This window comes from Lactuca saligna, chromosome 6 (assembly GCF_052625555.1).
Source record: "Lactuca saligna cultivar CGN05327 chromosome 6, ASM5262555v1, whole genome shotgun sequence".
NCBI classification, from domain to species: domain Eukaryota; kingdom Viridiplantae; phylum Streptophyta; class Magnoliopsida; order Asterales; family Asteraceae; genus Lactuca; species Lactuca saligna.
In genome coordinates this window covers 46137855-46144094 of record NC_136422.1, presented here as the reverse complement: position 1 = coordinate 46144094, position 6240 = coordinate 46137855, and positions in this window count along the sequence as shown.

The window sequence follows — 6240 nt, the reverse complement described above, 5'->3', positions numbered from 1 at the left end:
TTAAAACTCTTAAGTTCACATCCAACTTATTTTTGATATATGTTTTTTCTATTGAAAGCTATAACTAAGAACATCAAATAAAAACCCTATGAAACCCTAGGTATTTTTGAAAATCATAAAAGATTTAAGGTTACATAGATTCTAGTTATTATTGTAAATAATTGTTAATCCTTTTTCAAATTGACTCTTGGAAAAAAGCACCAGAAGCCTCGTGCCTCTAATAGCTCACACCCAACCGTAACAACTAGGAAGCATGGGGAGAGATGAGAGGGTAAAGGAAATTTCAGCTATCTCTTGGAATGATAGGGTGGCCGAACACTAGATCCAAGGGGTCTATTTATCGTGGAGTTAGGAAACCCCAGATAACCCTAATTTGAATATTTAAATAATATCTCACATTAAGTAATTATCTTAATCCTCAATGATCGACATGGGGCATTCTAGAAACCCTTGAACCCCTTATTAAAACCTTCCACCTCCATGAGTTTGAAGGTTCTTGTAATGCCTGGATCAGGGTATGTATTTAATTTATTATTTATTCAAATAATAAGAGCAACTCGACGAGTTGGAAGCCCCAAACTCGTTGAGTATAGATTATAAGGGTTGCGTAAATAAGTGACCTACTCGACGAGTTGAGAGGCATCAACTCGACGAGTATACTGGCTGGAATGAAACCCTAATTTCCAGGGTTCTGCACCCTATTTAAAGGACTTAATCTTCCTATCAGCCCCTCATCAGCCTCCTTAAACCCTAAATCATATTGTGAGCTCCTTTTTGAGAAACTAGAGGTTTTGAGTATATTTTTGTGTGTTCTTGTGCTTGGTGAAGGACTTTGAAGAGTTAGAAGGTCGGTGAGCTTGAGGAGAAGCACTAGATCTGGGATCTCGTTCGTCGTTGGCAACTTTCTGAGGTAAAAAGTCTCAAACTTGATGTTTAATGGCTTAGATCTCTCTTAGTCTTGTTTTATGGATCTTTTTTACCCCATTGTTGGAGCATGATAAACCTTCATAGTCTTGATGCTAAAACTTCCATTCTCAGTGTTATTTGGTCCTTACATTCATAAAAAGGGTCTTAAATCCGTTCATACTCAAGAAAAGACCATATCTATAGAAGTAGGTTGTTATATCTCGATATTGGGCCCATTTAAGGCATGCAAAGCCATCAAGTTGTCGACTTTACATATGTATACCATGGAAACAATTTAGATCTATATTTTGGAACCTTAGATCTGAGGAAAGGGCTTAATAGACTAAGAACTATGAGGAACTCGGCGAGTTCATAAGAGGAACTCGACGAGTTGGGTCAAACAATCATGATTCTGATAAAGGGAAGAACTCGATGAGTTGAAGGAAAACTCGACGAGTTGGAACGCGATTTCACGTTTTTGTGATTCATGGGAACTCGATGAGTTTAAGAGCAAACTCAACGAGTTGAGTCAACTCAGAGCATTGACTTTGACTTCAACTTGACTTTGACTTTAACCATAGTTGACCTAAAAAGGAGTATGAGTATAATTGGTATCTAAGGGGTTGTTTTGATTCAGGTAGTGTGTAGAGCTGATTCTGGGGCAGAGAAGTTTCAACTATCATTCGACATAAGAGGTGAGTTTCCTCCTGTATGAACGAGTCGAAGGCACCAATGTCGGCCCGTATATGTATGTTAGTATGTTATGGACTAAGGTCCGATGTTGGGCGGTGCCCGATGTAGGTTTATATGTTTCCGGATTTCGATTCGATGTCGGGCGGTGCTGAGGAATGTTTGTATGCTTAATGTCTTTGTGATTCTTACATGTGTCTGTGTTATATGATTACGAATTAAGGTCCGATGTTGGGCAATGCCCGGTTAATGTTTATCTATTTTCGAATTTTTGTCTGATGTCGGGCGGGGCCTGGGAATGTTTATATGCTATGTTTTGAGATTATTCTATGTGTATATGTTAATATGTTTATATTTATACCGAGCTCTGCTCGATGCTGGACACTGTTCGATGTCGAGCGGGGCCCATGATATATATATATATATATATATATATATCTGTGTGTGTATGATTATGTGTATGGTATGTGGTAGTTTTGGGAGACTCACTAAGCTTTGTGCTTATAGTTTTCATTTTTTGGTTTCAGGTACTTCCGGTGGCAAGGGAAAGAGCTCGGGATGACTGCATTGCACACACCATGATGTTTAGCCTAGGATGTTTACTCTAATGTTTTGATATTATACTCTGATTTGATACTATGACTTATGTTTTTTGGATGGAATAATTTTAATAACTATGGTTTATTTATAATTTAAAAATGAAATTTTTGTTCATGATTTTTGGAATGTCTCAAGTTGGTACCACAACCTTGGTTTGAGGGATTCGGGCACACTCTCGAGTGTGTCTGGACTCAAACTGAGTACTTGGTATGAAATTTTTCAAAAGAAACTCATTTTCATAAAAGGAATTTCCAAAAGAGAAAAGGGTGTGGTGCATGCATTCAGCCAAACTCAAGAAAGTTCTCCTAAATTACCCATACATGTTTGTTATGATATAATATGCTTATGAGAATTGCATGCTAGATTAGGGCCTAAGGGTCTAGGAAGGATGCCTTGTATGCTTGTTGTATGTGTATATGAACTGAATGCTAGATTAGGGCTAAGGATCTAGGAAGGATGTCTTGGATGCCTACTATATGAGTTTATTGAACTACATGCTAGTACTGATTAGTCAGTGATATGATGGCCTCATTAGAATATGCATGGTTTTGTTTACTGAATGCTCGAATGTTTCTTGTTTTGTACTTTTAGGAGTTCTGGCTATCTTTAATTAACTAGTAAACAAATACGCTAAGTTACATATTATGAGGACTAAATAATTTCAGAAGGTTAGGTTTACCATTATTTCGCAGCTCTTGTTTGAGTCTAGTCGTTATAGGGAGAGACCTCTTATTCAAAGAATTATCTGGTGTTAGTAATAAGTAATGGTTTTCGTGAGCTATTTAGGGAAAGGTAGCAGGGACTTCTTATGAAGCTGATGGCGGAGAGTGGGATGGAGATTACCCTAGGGCAAGCCTAGGATGAGATTAGCGCTAAGAGAAGTAATAGTGAAAGGGACTTGGTGGAGTCAAGGTAATTCTTGAGGAAAGTATAGATAGATGTGGAAGGTAGTATGGGCTCATACTACTAAAAGCAGAGGATCCGTACTCGAGTCAAGGAGGGTTGAGATGAACCTAGGGAACCTATAGTGTCTGAGATCCCTTGAGTTATGATGTGTATTCTAATGATTTTTATGGTGTGTTTTCAGTATGGTGACGCTACACACTAGACCAGTTGGCAGTTCTAGTGCCGACGAGGGAACAGGCTCGGGCTCTAGAGTCGGGCAGCTTGATGATTAGATGAGAGAGTTCATCTCATTTGAGATCATGTGCAGTATCATTGACCAGACTCCTATGATCTTCGGCACGGTCAAAGACGACATTTTGGAGATTCTTGATGAGAGGATGGGTGCATTCCATATCGAGATGGTGGCCATGATAGGGGCGCACATGATGACATTCAGGGAGTTCCGAGCTTGTGGAGCTCCAGACTACCATGGGTCTAGGGACCCCACTGCTAGCAGTAGGTGGTTGGCGGATGTCGCCAATGCCTTTCGAATCAAACGTTATCCCGAGGGGAACAAGGTCTGACTTGCTTCCTGCCTTCTGAAGGACACATCGCGTGATTAGTGGGAGGAGGTTAGACATGTTATTAGTGATGTTGCCCTTGATGCTACGAACTGGGGTGACTTTACGACCAGGTTTAAGGTCGAGTTCACACCTGTGATTGAGGTGCAGCAGCTTGTGCGGGAGTTTCAAGACCTCCACAGACGACAGAGATGGTGACTAAGATCACTGTCATGTTCAGGGAGAGGTCCCTTCATGTTCTGCAGTATGTGGCAGACAAGGAAATGAAAAAGGCACGATACCATGAGATGCTGCAAAGTGATATCCGATATTTTGTTAGCCGCTCCAGCTGTAAGACGCTGGAAGATATGATAGCAAGGGCTCGGGAGAGGGGGCTGGATTTGGAGATGGAGAAGAAGAGGAAACCAAAGGGTGTTTAGACAGGGAGCTCGACAAAAAGCCCAAGGTATCAGATGATAGATCGAAGAGCCAGTAGGGTCGTAGCCGCTGTGGCAAGTGCGGAAACATACACGAAGGGGCGTGCAGGGCGGGTAATTCAGGCTGCTTTAAGTGCGGCCGAACTGGTCACGTCAGCAAGTATTGTTTTGCTACCATCATCACGACAATATCTAAATTGATTTGCTTTCAGTGCAACCAGAGGGGCCAAAAGAGGTCCCAATGTCTGAGTTTAGTAGCAGGTGGACAGGTGGCGGCACTCACTCTTGCAACACTTAGGATTATTGATGGCCATCAGGGCAAGACAGAGGCGCCTACGGCGAGGAGCAGGGATTTTCAGCTTACTGCAGAGGAGGCATGTGCAGCTCCTGATGTTGTGACAGGTATCTATCTTCTCCTTACCTCTTTATTTATATTGATTATTGCTCATGTTAGTGTGTTTTATTATAGGATCGTTCCTTGTGAATAATATATCTTCTCTGGTATTATTTGACTCGAGAGCTACCCAATCTTTTGTATCGCTCGCGCTGAGAAAGCGAATTATGAGAGCTCTAGGGAAGCTGTACTGTCCACTTGATATAAAGTATCGTTCGGGTTGTGAGGGTTCAATGGGGATGTACATTGTAGTTGTTTGATGAGCAGTTTTCTGTGGATTTAGTCCCTATTCCCCCTGTGAGGGAATAAGGTTATCGTGGGTATAGACTGGTTGATCCCCAATGGGGCGGTGATCACCTATGAGAAGCAGCTAGTACGAGTTAGGACCCCAAGTATGGGAGGGTTGGTGATTCAAGGCGAGAAGTTGCAACATGGTTCGACTTTGTGTTCAACAGTGAGAGCTAGGCGCTACCTTCAACAGGGTTGCGCAGGTTATGTCGCCTATGTTGTGGATACCCGGGATAAGGTAAAGATGAATGTGCATGATGTGCCTACCGTACGGGAGTACCCGGACGTGTTCCCAGAGGATTTTCCTGGGGTACCTCCAAAGAGGTAGGTAGAGTTCAGGATTGATCTAGTTCCTGGCGCGGCTCCGATGGCCAAGACACTATATCAGTTGGCTCATCCCGAGATGTAGGAGTTGTCTACACAGTTGTAAGAGCTATTAGACAAGGGATTTATCTGGCCGAGAAGTTCACCATGGGGAGCCTCGATCCTGTTTGTGAAGAAGAAGGACGGGTCGCATCAGATGTGCATAGATTATCGGGAGTTGAATAAGGTAACGGTGAAGAACCATTATCCCCTACCGAGGATTGATGATTTATTTGACCAGCTTCAGGGTGCATCTTGGTTCTCCAAGATTAAATTGTGATCGGGTTATCACCAGATGTGAATCAGGGACGACGATGTGCAGAAGACAACCATTCAAACTCGCTATGGTCATTATAAGTTCGTGGTGATGTCGTTTGTGTTGGAATAGTGTCTAAGGCTGCAACTATAATAGGCAAGTATTTGACCCGATTGTGCATGGTCCTTTTGGGTTGCCTTCACCATAGCAACTTGGTAGGATGATTTATTATGAGAGAATAGATATTATTAATATATTATGAGAATAATATAAGGAATAATAATATTGTTATTTGATTAATATAAGTCATAGATTAATTAGTATTAATTTAGTGACTTAAAGAGATTAATTAAATAAGAGGGTATAAACTGTCAATTGTTTGATAGTTACACTTTAGGCTATGAATCCTTATGGGATATAGGGTGGATGATTTCTAGGGCTAGGATAAGCCTCAAAATCGTCCAAAGGATATCCAAGGAAAGGATTAGGATTACTTAGAGTCAAAGTTATCCAATTAGGGTTAAAGGTGAAACCCTAGGAGCCTTACAAGTATAAATAAACCCCTTGGGATAGGGAAATCGGCACCTCCACTACAACAAGGATACCTTGGTCGATTTCCTCCTCTCTCCTCTCTCTCAAATCATTCTCTTTGCTAGTTGGTGTATGTAAGCCATTAGATGAGTGACAATTGTGACTCTAAAGCTCCAAGAACAAGAAGGTCAAACAAGTGTTTCAGGGTAAGCTTCTAACTCTGGTTTTGTATTGTTCTTATACCTAATTAGCCATTAGAAGTCTTGGATTCAATGCATGTTTAATTAGAGAAACCTAGATCCAAGCATTAGGGTTTGTATGTGCACATAG